This window comes from Mandrillus leucophaeus, unplaced genomic scaffold (assembly GCF_000951045.1).
Source record: "Mandrillus leucophaeus isolate KB7577 unplaced genomic scaffold, Mleu.le_1.0 Scaffold1590, whole genome shotgun sequence".
NCBI classification, from domain to species: Eukaryota; Metazoa; Chordata; class Mammalia; order Primates; family Cercopithecidae; genus Mandrillus; species Mandrillus leucophaeus.
In genome coordinates, this window is record NW_012101577.1 from 99,823 (window position 1) to 115,306 (window position 15,484).

The following is a 15,484-nucleotide window of genomic DNA, read 5'->3' on the forward strand; positions in this document are numbered from 1 at the left end:
TGTGTGGGCCTGAAGATTATCTAATCTACTTTCTCATTTGTATAGAGTGTGAATCAGATCCAGAGAGAGAAGGGATTTAAAGTACTACAGTAATGTCCTGTAAGTCAGGCCCTAAAGTAATATTTTCTCATTCTCAGGCCAGGTTGCTACTGCTGCTGCTCTTCCTTTTGTCTTTCAGTCATTGATTAATTGATTGACACTGGGATCTGGTTATGTTGCCTAGACTGGACTCAAACTCCTGGGCTCAAGGGGTCCTCCTTTCCCTGTCTCCCAAGTAGCTGGGACTATATCCTTCTGTTTTTTTCAAAGGAAATAAAATATTCAATATGAATTTGTAGCCCTTATTGTGTCCCTTCCCCATTTATTCCTCTTTACCCCCGAACTGAGGTTGGTATAGTGAAATGTTTGTAATTTCACTATATATGTTTCCCCGAAATGTATAGTAGAGATGAGGCAGGAAAATAGGGTCTGGAGGCAGGGAACATAAGGCTGATTCACACTTGAGCTATAACAGGAAATATCCTCTCCATAGTTCGTACACTGAGTAAATGACTTTGTAACTTTACTTCCTCCTTTTCACTTACATAGGGCGTACCCCAGTGTGGGTATTTAAACTCACAAAAACTCTGTAACAGGGCCTTTGAGCCCCTATGCTCAGGCCCACTCCCACACTGTGGGGTGTACTTTGAGGAGGCTTTAATTGCTGTCAGTGTTTGAGATTTAGCAGGACTTGGTGTCTTTAATGCAGGAGTTAATGCCCTGTAACTCAATGTTACAAGGACTTTAAAAGCACATACAGAACATGAATATAATAACCTTAATTAAAAAAAAAGTTGGCCGGACATGGTGGCTCACGCCTGTAATCCCAGCACTTTGGGAGGCCGAGGCAGGTGGATCATGAGGTCAGGAGTTCAAGACCAGGCTGGCCAAGATGTTGAAACCTCATCTCTACTAAAAATACAAATGTTAGCTGGGTATAGTGGTGGGTGCCTGTAATCCCAGCTACTTGGGAGGCTGTGGCAGAGAATTGCTTGAACCTGGGATGTGGGTGTTGCAGTGAGCTGAGATCGTGCCACTGTACTCCAGCCTGGGTGACAGAGTGAGACTGTCTCAAAAAAGAGAGAGAGAGAAAAAAAAAATATCATTTTGTTTTCCTAAGTAAAGCAAAACTTAATAGTATGACAACTTGATTATATAAAAGTTTTTTTTTTTTTTAAATATATATAAATCCTCTTATTGTGACTTACACTGACTGTTCATGACATGGTCAGACTTTCTGATTTGTTCTCAACATCCCTCCTTTTTAAACAACCAGTTGTTTTATTTTAGGACTAATGTTATCACACAAGATTCTCATAAAAAATAAGTTATGTTTAGCTTTTTTACCTCAAAAAATACTTCTTTACTTATATAACTTTCTTTACATCTTTTTTTTTATTCCTGGATTCTTTCACCTTGTTTTATACATAACCTTTAAATAAGGTTTGAATTACACAAAACTTATTCACTTTTTTTTTAAAGGACACACTTTTCTTTTCTTTAGTAAGGATGTTTTCCTACTATATATATTTATTGAAAAATACCAAAATAATAAAATATCTACTATTTAATATAACTTTATATTCTAAATTATGACCAGTTTGTTTTACATGTATTTATCCCATTACATTTACCAATTTTTTTAATTGTTTACCTAGATTATTTATGAAAACTGCAAGAGTTATGATATAAAGTTATACAACCACCATTGCAAAATTATGATTGAGACAATGAAAAAAGATTTGACCTGACTCCATATTGCTCTTAACTTCCAAGCTGTCTTTGTTTATTCCTCAGCATAGGCCAAACTAACTTTGGGCAAAACTTAGTTTATAGTTTAGCTTTGAAACAAAGGTAGTAACAGTCCTTTCCCAAAACTAACGTCCTTATTGTCTGTGAACTAGACTGCCTAAAGCCACAGGATTAGAAGTTATGGTAATTTTACTAAATTCAAGATGCAGCTATTTTCATTAAACCCATATCAATGCCTGATTTATTAAAAATTGCACAAGCAAAGATCATTCTGTTTTGGGCTGGGTGTATAGTTTTGTAACCCCTATGCCAAAATTTTGACACCTTATATTATTTGTCAGGGATAAGTATAAAATTGCTTGATTGATAAATGCAAACAAGAATGTATGCTGGGCAATTTTTAAGATATTTCTAATATTACTTTACCAATAATTTAAAAACTAACTTATTTATTAAAGATTTTACTTAAGTTATGTAAACTTGAAAAAGCATTTAACTCATCATTTCTTTTTTAGTATCTAATTTAAGCACTTATTAAAGACAATCAATTAGAGTTCTTTTATATATTTTTAGTAGTGAAACATTCTGTACACAATAGCTAAATACATATAAAAATGTATTAGACATGCCGAGGGAAGTACATTTTACAGATTTATAATGACCCCCTTCTTTTTTTTTTTCCCATCTTAGACTTTCAGATTCTTGATAACCTGTTTCACAACCCTAGACAGTTGTCAGCTAAATATCCTTAAATTTGCACATTAAAATAAACAACTCAAATGAAAATAAAATAAAAAAATTTACATCATAAACTACAGAGAGGAAAAGTCTGGTGGTGCTAGAGGGAGATATTTTTATTTTTTTTTGAGCCAAATTAAACACAGAATTAAATTACACTCTTCCTTAAAACCCAAAGGGTAGCCTCTGTTGCAGTAACTATTTTATTTAAAAAAGAAAACAAAACAAAACTGAGGTAAACATAAAATTCGGTCGACTGAGAAGAAAAAGGAAAAAAAAAGTTTGCTCAAAAAAAAAAAAAAACAAGGTCTTAGGAGAGAAAAACAAACAAAAAACCCCTCAAAACATGAAGGCCTGTCAAATACAAACATGCACACATACCCACATACCTCTTGGATGTTAGCCTTTTAATTAAGCTGACTTTTGAACCATTGAACTCCTTTAAAAACAATTTTTTTAATCTTTGGGGTTTTTTTTTTTTTTTTTTTTTTGAGTTTCACTCTTGTTGCCCAGGCTGGAGCGCAATGGTACAATCTCGGCTCACCACAACCTCCACTTCCAGGGTTCAAGCGATTCTCCTGCCTCAGCCTCCCGAGTAGCTGGGATTACAGGCATATTCCACCATGCCCGGCTAATTTTGTATTTTTGGCAGAGTCAGGGTTTCCCCGTGTTGGTCAGGCTGCTCTCGAACTCCCAACCTCAGGCAATGTGCCCACCTCAGCCTCTCAAAGTGCTGAGATTACAGGCATGAGCCACCGTGCCTGGCCTAACTTTTAAAATCTTATTACCATACTTCAGCTAGGACAAAATGCTGCCAAACTAACAATGATTACACAAATTATACAATCTCTGACTGTTCTACGTGTAGGCAGAAATTAACACCAGCTGGTTGTTAAATGCTAACTTTAGTCATCTAAAAGGAATTTGCAAGACAGAATCCCAAACCAGTTTCTTACCTAATGATGAGTCTCAGGCTGTAGACTGCTCTCCTAGAAGCAGGAAAACAAAATTCATCTTCCCTGTTGGAAGCGAGCTCAAATTCTATAAAAGAGTTACCTACCTTCCATTGTCATGGAAGCAGGAAAACTTGCCTTCCTGTTGGAAGCAAATAAATCTCCAAAAAACAAAAGAGGAGTTGCACAGCAAATTAAACTTTGGATCTCGACCAAATTTTGGGAGATCAGGGATTCTCTGGAGGGGGTACTCACAAACCTCAGCAAATTTTCCTATTGATTCCAGCCATAAAGATAGCTCATGCTGGTAATAGGAGATTTGTCAAAGGTCAGGGACATCTCCACTCAGAATTCCCTCCGTGGTTACCAAAAATGTGAAATCCGAAAATCTGAGAAAGGTCTCAGTTAATTTAGAAAGTTTATTTTGCCAAGGTTGAGGACACGCTTGTGACACAGCCACAGGAAGTCCTGATGACATGTGCCCAAGATAGTCAGGGCACAGCTTAATTTTATAAATTTAGAGAGACATGAGACATCAATCAATATATGTAAGAAGTACATTGGTTTGTCTGGAAAAGCAGGACAACTTGAAGCAAAGGCAGGAAGACTGGAAGTGGGGAGGGAGCTTCCAGGTCACAGATAGATGATATACAAATGGTTACATCTTTTGAATTTCTGATTAGTCTTTCCACATGAGGCAAATCAGATATGCATCTATCTCAGTGAGCAGAGTAGTGACTTTGAATATAATAGGAGGCAGATTTGCCTTAAGCAGTTCCCAGCTTGAGTTTTCCTTGGTGATTTTGGGGCCCCAAGATAGCTTCCTTTCACAAATCTGTAGATTGCTTTTGACAATACAGTCATCTTCTTTTCTTTTTCTTTCTTTTTTGAGAGGGACTCTTGCTCTGTTGCCCAGGATGGAGTGCAGTGGCGCAATCTCGGCTCACTGCAACCTCCGCCTCCCAGGTTCAAGTGATTTTCCTGCCTCAGCCTCCGGAGCAGTTGGGACTACAGGTGCCCACCACCATACCTGGCTAATTTTTGTATTTTTAATAGAGATGTGGTTTCACCATATTGGCCAGGCTAGTCTCAAACTCCTGACCTTGTGATCTGCCCACCTGGGCTTCCCAAAGTGCTGGGATTACAGGTGTGAGCCACCGCACCCGGCCACTATGGCCATTTTCACAATACCGATTCTACCATCCATGAAAATGAAATGGGTTTTCATTTATTTGCGACATCTGTAACTTATTTCAGCAGTATTTTGTAGCTTTCTTTGTAGAGATCTTTCACCTCCTTGGTTAAGTATATTCCTAAGTATTTTATGTATTTTTTGCAGCTGTTTGTAACAAGGATTGAGTTCTTGATTTGATTCTCAGCCTACCTATGATTGATGTATAGCAGTGCTACTGATTTATGTACATTGATGTTCTATCCTCAGACTTTGCTGAATTTATTTATCAGATCTAGGAACTTTTTAGATGATACTTTGGGGTTTCCTTGGTATACAATAATATTATCAGCAAACAGCAACACTTTGACTTTTTCTTTACTGACTTGGATGCCCTTTATTTCTTCCTCTTGTCTGATTGCTCTGACTTGGACTTCCAGTACTATGTTGAATAGAAGTGGTGCATGTGAGCATGTGGGTCTTGTTTCAGATCTCAGGAAAAATATTTTAAACTTTTACTCAGTATGATGTTGGCTGTGGTTTTGTCATAGATGCCTTTTATTACTTTGAGGTATGTCCCCTCTATGTCAGTTTTCTTGAGGGTTTTTGTTATAAAGAGATGCTGGATCTTGTCAAATGTGTTTTCTGTATCTATTGAGATGATCATAAAATTTTTTAAAAAATTATGTTTATGTGGGCCAGGTGTGGTTGCTCACATCTGTAATCCAAGCACTTTGGGAGGTTGAGGTCGGTGGATCACCTGAGGTCAGGAGTTTGAGACCAGCCTGGCCAATATGGTGAAACCCAGTCTCTACTAAAAATACAACAATTAGTCGGGTGTGGTGGCACGCATCTGTAATCCCAGCTCCTCAGGAGGCTGGGGCTGGAGAATCACTTGAACCCTGGAGGCAGAGGTTGCAGTGAGCCAAGATCGTGCCATTGCACTCCAGCCTGGGCTACAGAGTGAAACTTCATCTCAAAAAAAAAAAAAAATTCTGTTTATGTGATATATCACATTTATTCACTTGTGTATGTTAAATCATTCCTGCATCCCTCATGTAAAACCCACTTGATCATAATGTATTATCTTTTTAATATGCCGTTGGATTGGTTAGCTAGTATTTCATTAAGGATTTTTGCATCTACATTCATCGTTCTGTATTTTTTTTGTTATGTCATTTCCTTGTTTTGGTATTAGGGTCATACTGGTTTCATAGAATGATTTAGGGAGGTTTCCCTCTTCCTCTATCTTTTGGAATAGTTTCACTAGGATTACTACCAATTCTTCCTTGAAGGTCTCATAGGATTCAGCTGTGAATCCATCTGGTCGTAAACTTTTTCTGTTGTTCATTATTGTTATTATTGATTCAATCTCACTGCTTGTTATTTGTCTGCTGAGAGTTTCTCTTTTGATGGGATGTATTCTAGGAGGGTTGTATATTTTCAGGAAATCTTCCACCTTCTCTAAATTTTCTAGTTTTTGCATGTTAAGGTGTTCATAGTAGCCTTGAATGATCTTTTGTATTTCTGTGGTAGTTGTAATATCTCCCATTTCATTTCTAATTGAGTTTATTTGGATCTTCTCTTTTATTTACTTGGTTAATCTCCCTAATGGCTTATCAATTTTGTTTATCTTTTCAATGAATCAGCTTTTTGTCTCATTTATATTTTGCATTTTTTTGTTGTTTCAATTTTATTTATCTCTGTTCTGATCTTTGTTATTTTTCTTTTGCCGAATTTGGATTTAGTTTGTTCTTGTCTAGTTCCTTAAGGTGCGACATTAGGTCATCTGTGCCCTTTCAGACTTTTTGATGTATGCATTTAATTCCATGAATTTTCCTCTTAGCACTGCTTTTCCTGTATCCCAGAAATTTTAATAATTTGTGCCACTATTATCATTGATTTCAAAGAATTTTTAAATTTCCATTTTGATTTTATTCTTGATCCAAAGATCATTCAAGAGCAGATTATTTAATTTCCATGTATTTGTGTAGCTTTAGGGTTACTTTTGCAGTTTGTTTCCAGTTTTATTCCACTGCGGTCTGAGAAGATACTTGATATGATTTTGATTTTCTTAATATATATTGAGACTTATTTTGTGTCCTATAATATGGTCTATCTTAGAGAATGTTCCAAGTGCTGATGAGAAGAACGTATATTCTGCAATTGTTGGGTAGAATGTTCTGTAAATATCTGTTAAGTCCATTGTTTCTTTGTTGACCTTCTGTTTTGATGATCTTTCTCATGCTGTCAGTGGAGCACTGAAGTCTGCCACCATTATATTGTTGTTGTTTATCTCATTTCATAGGCCTAGTAGTAATTGTTTCATAAATTTAAAAGCTTCACAGTTGGATGCATATATATTTAGAATTGTAATATCTTTTTGCTGGACTAATCTTTTTATCATTAGGTAGCGTTCTTCTTTGTCTATTTTTACTGTTGTTGCTTTAAAGTCTGTTTTGTCTGATATGAGAATAGTGACTCCTACTCACTTTTAGTTTCCATTTGCATGGGATATCTTTTCCCATCCCTTTACCTTAAGTCTATGTAAGTCATTATGTTTTAGTTGGGTCTACTTTTTTTTTTTTTTTAATTTTTTTATCCATTCTGTCTTTCTGTATTCTTCTTCTTATTTTTTGAGACAGAGTTTCACTTTTGTTGCCCAGGCTAGAGTGCAATGGCACAATCTCAGCTTACTGCAATCTCTTCCCAGTTTCAAGCGATTCTCTTGCCTCAGCCTCCTGAGTAGCTGGAATTACAGGCATGCACCACCATGCCTGGATAATTTTGTATTTTTAGTAGAGACAGGGTTTCTCCACATTGATCAGGCTAGTCTTGAACTCCCAAACTCAGGTGATCCACCTGCCTTGGCCTCCCAAAGCATTCCGTTTTGTTGTTGTTGTTGTTGTTGTTTAGATGTAGTCTCACTCTGTCACCCAGGCTGGAGTGCAGTCGTGCAATCTCAGCTCACTGCAATCTCTACCTCCCGGTTCAAGCTATTCTCCTGTCTCAGCCTCCCGAGTAGCTGGGATTACAGATGCATGCCACCATGCCCGGTTAATTTTTGTATTTTTAGTAGAGATGGCGTTTCACCATGTTGGTCAGGCTGGTCTCGAACTCCTGACCTCAGGTGATCCACCCACCTCGGCCTTCCAAAGTGCTGGATTACAGGCATGACCCACTCCGCCTGGCCAGCATTCTGTATTTTTTAAGTGGAGAATTTAGGCCACTGATCTTCAATGTTAGTATTAAGATGTTAGATACTGTTCTATTTATGATGTTAGTTGTTGCCTAAATGCCTTGTTGTTTTCATTGTGTTATTGTTTTATGGGCCCTGTGAGAGTTATGTTTTAAGATGTCTGTTTTGGTGTATTTTGAGTTTTTTTTTTTAAGGATTTAGAATTCTTTTTATCATTTCTTGTAGCGCTTATTTGTTATTGGGAAATTCTATCAGTGTTTGTCTGAAAAAGACTTTATTTCTCCTTTATTTTATGAAGTTTAGTTTTGCTGGTTACAAAATTTGTGGCAGACAATTATTTTAAGAAGAGTAAAGACAGTACTCCAATCCTTTCTGGTTTGTAAGGTTTCTGCTGAGAAATCTGCTGTTAATCTTATAGGTTTTCCTTTATAGGTTACATGATGCTTTTGTCTCACAGCTCTTAAGATTCTTTTCTTCATCTTGACTTTAGATAACCTGATGACTATATGCCTTGGCAATAAACTTTTTGTGATGAATTTTCCAGCAGTTTTGTGAGCTTCATGTATTTGGATGTCTAGATCTCTAGCAAAACCAGGGAAACTTTCCTCAATTATTCCTTCAAATAAGTTTTCCAAACTTTTAGATTTATCTCCTTCCTCAGGAATACTAATTATTCTTAGGTTTGGCCATCGTATATAATCTCATTTTTTTTTGAGACTTTGTTCATTTTTTAAAAATTCTTTTTTGTCTTGTCTTATTGGGTTAATTTGAAAGCCTTGTCTTCCAGCTCTGAAATTCTTTCTTCTACTTGTTCTAGTCTTTTGTTGACACTTTCCACTGTATTTTGTATTTTCCTAAGTGTTTCTTTCATTTCCAGAAGTTCTGATTGTGATTTCTTTATGGTATCTATTTCTCTGGAAAATTCTTTATCCATATCCTGGATTGTTTTTAAAATTTCTTTAAGTTGGTCTTCAAGTTTCTCTGGTATCTGCTTGAGAAGTTTAATAATCAACCTTTTGAATTCTTTATGTGGCTATTGAGAGATTTTTTATTGTGTTAGATCCATTGCTGGGGAGCTAGTGTGATATTTTAAGCATGTCATGCAACCCTGTTGTGTCATATTACCATAATTACTTTTGTGGTTCCTTCTCATTTGGGTATACTCTTTCTTCAAATTTCTTGAATTTTTGATTGGACTGTGTTTTTTCTTTTTAATTTCTTTTTCTTCCTCTCATAAGCATCAGACATTAATTTTAGCTTAATTTGATTTTTGGTGCTTTTAGTGGTGAAGGCTCTTTATGATTTCCTTAGTTACAGAGAATCTTTGTGCACTGGCTATTTCCAGATGCTGGTTGTAGTAGGTATGTTCTTGATGTGCGGCAAGTTCACTGTCTCTTGTGAGGCTGGAATGGCAGGGATCTCTTGAAGTTTATCTCGTTCTCTTGTGGTGTACATTTTATTTATTTATTTTTTTCCCTGGTAGTTTATTTACTGAGTTGATGATTCAGGCTTTAGGCCAATAGGGAAGGTATAGCTGTAGCTAAGGCAGGTGGGTAGATGTAATATCCAGCAGTGGAACAAGGTCCCAGCCTTGATAAGCGTGGCTGGGAGAGCTCTCAGTTAGATGTGCTAAGGTTTTATGAGGGTAAAAAGTGGGAGCTACCTCAGCTCCCCTGCCTGGCAAGCAGGAAATCTGTTCACCCCACAGGCTCATTCCTGTCCCAGTGTTTTGGCTATTCAAGTCAGACAGGCACCTCTCATCATTTGTAGGAATGTTGATGTTCCAAGTAGGGAGAAATTGTGACTCTGCCTCTCATGCAAGCCTCAATCTGGGGGTACTCCTCCTGTGGGGCTGTGTTCACCATGGATTGTTCCAGGAAGTCAGCAAGCTTTTTAATGTGAAAGGTCAAATAGTAAATATTTTAGACTTTGTAATCCATATGGTTGCAATCACAACTACTCTGTTCCTTTTTCTTTCTTTCTTTCTTTTTACTTCTGAGACAGCATCTCTGTCACCCAGGCTGGAGTGCAGTGGCAGAACCTTGGCTTACTGCAACCTCAACTTCCCTAAGCTCAGGTGATCTTCCCACCTCAGCCTCCCGAGTAGCTGGGACCACAAGTGTGTGCCACCATGCCTGGCTAATTTTTAAAGAATTTTTAGTAGCGACGGGGGTTTTGCCATGTTGCCCTGACTGATCTAGAACTCCAGGGCTCAAGCGATGTTCTTGTCTTGGCCTTCCAAAGTACTAGGATTATAGGTGTGAGCCACCACACCTGGCCAACTACTCTGTTTTGGTAGCAAATGCAGCTATAGATAGTATGTAAGCAAATGAGCGTGGCTGTTTCAACAAACTTTGTAAAAACAAGTGGTCATTAAACTTGCTTCCACGGTTATATCTTGCTAACCCCTTTACTACATATATGTCCTTGCTTGTAAGGCAGATGTTGGGTAGTGGCTTAAAGAAAAATGTTTAAGAGAAACATAAAAGTGATACCGAGATAGCAGCATTTAAAATATTAAAGGGAAAATACTTTCCATATTGAAGTATCCAAATGTTTCTCAGTCTAGAGATCAACCTCTGACCTGCTGCCCATTTGATGTGGATTGACAAGTGTATACACGCAAACACAGCAGGTGCTTCATTAATGTCATTTCATTTAATGTCTTTTGTTATAATTTTGATGACAAAAAGTTAATTCCTGTCTGGGGGCCACTGTCTACGGAGATTGTACTTTCTCCTTATGTCTGCATGGGTTTCCTCCAGGTACTTTGGCTTCCTTTCATATCCTAAGAATGTGCACATTAGGTGAATTGGTGTGTCTAAATTGTCTCAGTTTGATTGAGTATGGGTGTGTGTGAGTGTGCCCTGTGATAGAATGGCATTGAGTCTATGGTTGCTTTCTGCCTTGTGCCCTGAACTGCTGAGATAGGCTCTGGACAGCCAAGACTGAACTGGAATAAGCCAGTTGGAAAATAAATGAATACAAATTGTTGGCAAATAAAAAATGTATAGAGTATACTACAATCATACAAGTGCATGACAGTAAACAATTAGGTATGAAAATGTTCACTGAGTCCCATATATGTTATTCTTTTGAACTTTATGGTGGTAGTGTTATCAGAAAGTGGTCCTGATCCAGACCCCAAGAGAGGGTTCTTGGATCTCACACAAGAAAGAATACAAGGAGAGTCCATACAGTAAAGTGAATGCAAGTTTATTAGGAAAGTAAAGGAATAAAAGAATAGCTACACCATGCTGCCCAAGGTAATTTATAGATTCAATGCTATTCCCATCAAACTACCATTAACATTCTTCACAGAATTAGAAAAAACTACTTTAAATTTCATATGAAATCAAAGAAGACCTATTACTTCACTTCAAACCATACCACAAGGCTACAGTAGCCAAAACAGCATGGTACTGGTACCAAAACATATAGACCAATGGAACAGAACAGACACCTCAGATAATAACACCACACATCTATAACCATCTCATATTCAACAAACCTGACAAAAACAAACAATGGGGAAAGGATCTCCTGCTGGAAAAACTGGCTAGCCATATGCAGAAAACTAAAATTGGATCCCTTCCTTACACCTTGTACAAAAAGTAACTCAAGATGGATTAAAGATTTAAATGTAAAACCCAAAACCCTAAAAGCCCTAGGAAAAAACTTGGGCAATACCATTTAGAACACAGGCATGGGCAAAGTCTTCATGACAAAAATGCCAAAAGCAATTGCAACAAAAACCAAAATTCATAAATGAAGTCTAATTAAACTAAAGAGCTTCTGCACAGCAAAAGAAACTCTCATCAGAGTGAACAGGCAACCTACAGAATGGGAGAAAAATGTTGCAATCTACCCATCTGACAAAGGTCTAACATTCAGAATTTACAAGGAACTTAAACAAATTTACAAGAAAAACCGAAACAACTGCATCAAAAAGTGAGCAAAGGATATGAACAGACACTTCTCAAAAGAAGACATTTACGCAGCCAACATACATATGAAAAAAGCTTAACATCACTAATTATTAGAGAAATGCAAATCAAAACCACAATGAGATACCATCTTATGCTAGTCAGAATGGCGATTATTAAAAAGTCAAGAAACAACAGATGCTGGCGAGGCTGTAGATAAATAGAAATGTTTTTACACTGTTGATGGGAGTATAAATTAGTTCAATCATTATGGAAGACAGTGTGGCAATTCCTCAAGGATATAGATCCGTAAATACCATTTGACCCAGCAATCCCATCACTGGATATATACTCAAAGGATTATAAATCATTGTACTATAAAGACACATGCACATGTGTGTTTACTGCAGCACTATTTACAATACCAAAGTCATGAAACCAACCCAAGTGCCCACTAATGATAGACTAGATAAAGAAAATGTGGTACATATACACTGTGGAATACTATGCAGCCATAAAAAGGAATAAGATCACGTCCTTTGCAGGGACATAAATGAAGCTAGCAGTCATCATCCTCAGCAAACTAACACAGGAACAGAAAACCAAACACCACATGTTCTCACTCATAAGTGGGAATTGAACAATAAGAACATATAGACACAGGAAAGGGAACAACACACTCTAGGGCCTGTTGGTGGGTTGCGGGAGAAGGGTGGGAACTTAGAGGACAGGTCAATAGGTACAGAAAACCACCATGGCACATGTATACCTATGTAACAAACCTGCATGTTCTACACATGTATACTGGAACTTACAAAAAAAAGACAGCTACTCCATAGACAGAGCAGCCCAAAAGGCTGCTGGTTGCCTATTTTTATTGTTATTTCTTGATTATATGCTAAACAAGGGGTGGGTTATTCATGCCTCTCCTTTTCAGACCATGTAGGGTAACTTCCTGTCGTTGCCATGACATTTGTAAACTGTCATGATGCTGGTGGGAGTATAGCAGTGAGGATGACCAGAGGTCATTCTTGTTGCCATCTTGGTTTTGGTGGGTTTTAGCTGGCTTCTTTACTGCAAGCTGTTTTATCAGCAAGGTATTTATGACCTGTATCTTATGCTGACCTCCTATCTTATCCTGTGACTTGGAATGCCTTAACCATCTGGGAATGCAGCCTAGTAGGTCTCAGCCTCATTTCAGCTAGCTGCTTTAAAGATGGAGTCACTCTGGTTCACATACCTCTGACAGTAGAACGTACTCATTACAGTTTTCCCTTTGGAAAATATTTATTCCCCGATTTAACCCATGACCACTATAACCACCATCATTCATTGATTCACCACATATTGGGTAAATAATAATCTTACTTGTTACTTCATGTTTATTTCAATGTTTAATATTAGATGTGTTTGAGGACTTCATTTAGAAGTTTGGCGAGGTTTTTGTCCAGAAATATGCCAAAGGAACGGAACAGTTGTTTATATCAATTATTCTATGGTAAAATTTGTTTCATCATACATCATTTCACTTAAAGTCACAGTTTCCAAGGACCTATAAGTGACATTAAATGAAGATTTACTATATGTGTAAAATACACACACACACACACCCCCTACCAGTGGTAAATATAGTAACAGAGGGATGGAGATATGAAAGGAAAATAAATCTTGAGGCACCAAAATCATGAAGCTAAATGGAAAAGTCTAGCTGGGAACTGCTTAGAGTAAATGTGCCTCCCATTCTATTCAAAGTCACCCCTCTGCTCACTGAGATAAATAAATGCATATCTGATTGCCTCCTTTAGAGAGGCTAATTAGAAATTGAAAAGAATGCTACCATTTGTCTCTTATCTACCTATCAGCTGGAAGTCCCCTCCCCACTTCAAGTCATCCTGCCATAGCTTCCAGTTGTCCTGCCTTTTCAGACCAAACCAATGGTTATCTTACATATGTCGATTGATGTCTCAAGTCTCCATAAAATGTATAACAACCAAACTGTGCTCTGACTACCTTGGGCACATGTCTTAAGGACCTCCTGAGGCTGTGTCATGGGCACCAGTCCTCAACCTTGGCAAAATAAACTTTCTAAATAAACTGAGACCTGTCTCAGATGTTTGGGGTACACAGAGCGTAGGTGAGTGAAAAAAAAAGGGCATAACTTATCTAACTACAGTTTCAAGGAAAGGCTCCAGAGACAAGTTATGTAAGTTCAGAATAATCTGCACTATTTTACCCAGCAAATGCAAAGGGAGAAAGTGAATTCCAGGTAGGAGAAACTACAAATACAAAAGGAAGATTTGAAACACTTGGGATGTTGAGGGGCATGGCCTAAAGCATAAGGAGCTGGAAACTGTAGTAAATGCTGCAGGAGTAGTAAATAGTGGAGCTGGAAAAGGAAAAGGAGCCAGGTCATGAAGGCTTTTAGTTGCCAGACTGAAAAAGTGGTTTTTATTCAAGAGTACTTTAAGAGTGTCCTACAGATCAGAGACCTCCCGGGGTACATTCTCACCTAGAAAATTTGAATTCACAGGTTGCATTTTCTCTTTTCTTCTGTTTTGTGACACCATCAGTTATTAGTATTATACCAATTAGTATAATACCAATACATTAATAAGTCAAAGCTTTTTCGGAGGTTGCCTCCACAATGGATATATAAATGTACGGGTGGATTTTTCAGATGCACTGGCAGAGCAAATATCGGTTTTATATAAAAAGTAAGTATAGCCAATTGGATAAATGTGAAGGAATGCTTCGAACTACTCATCACATCCTAATCACAAAAGCAGAAAGGACAATGGATAAAGACAAAAGCAAATGCAGTTATCACAGTCTGGCCTTATACAACTATTAGGACAAGAGAGGAGGGAGAAAAGCAGGCTCAGGTCAGTTTAAAAATGTCGTGTAAGTCAGGTACCTTGAAAACAATCACAGGCTTTGTTCCAGCAAGGCTGAAACCACCTTTGCAAAAATTGTAACTGAGGAAATTATGACAGTAAAAGAGATCAGACCTAACTGACTCGACTCCATCTTGCTTCTAACCTTTAAGCTGGCCTTGTTCATTCCTGGGCATAGGCCAAACTAACCTTGGGAAGGAATTTAGTTTATAGTTCAACTTTGAAACAAAATTAATAATAGTGCTTTCCCGAAGGGGAAAGAAAAACAAAACAAATCACCCCTTCTTGCCTGGAGACCAGTCTGAGTCTGTCTTTGTAGGACTAACAAACTAGCTACAAGATTGGAAATTATGGTTTGGGGCCATGCAGCCTCTGGCTGCAAGTGTCTGAACCTCCTCAAATTGCTCCTGGGAATAACATCACTACTGCAAAATCTAACATCCGTGCTTGAGATATTTTGCAGACCCTGCACTCCAGGTCTGGTAATCTGGCTCAACTAGATTGAGTCAGGTAATCTGGATCAACCAGCTCTGCGATTTCACCCAAGAACAGAAGACAACAAGAGAAACTCACTTTTACCCCCTATGATTCCATCTCCAACCCAACCAATCAGCACACCCCACTTCCCGAGCCTCTCCCCAGCAAATTATCCTTAAAAACTCTGATCCCGGGGAAGGCTTGCGGAGACAGATTTGAGTAATAATAAAACTCCAGTGTCCCATACAGCCTCTCTGCATGAATTACTCTTTCTGCATTGCAATTCCCTTGTCCTGATAAATAGGTTCTGTCTAGGCAGCGGGCAGGGTTTCTAG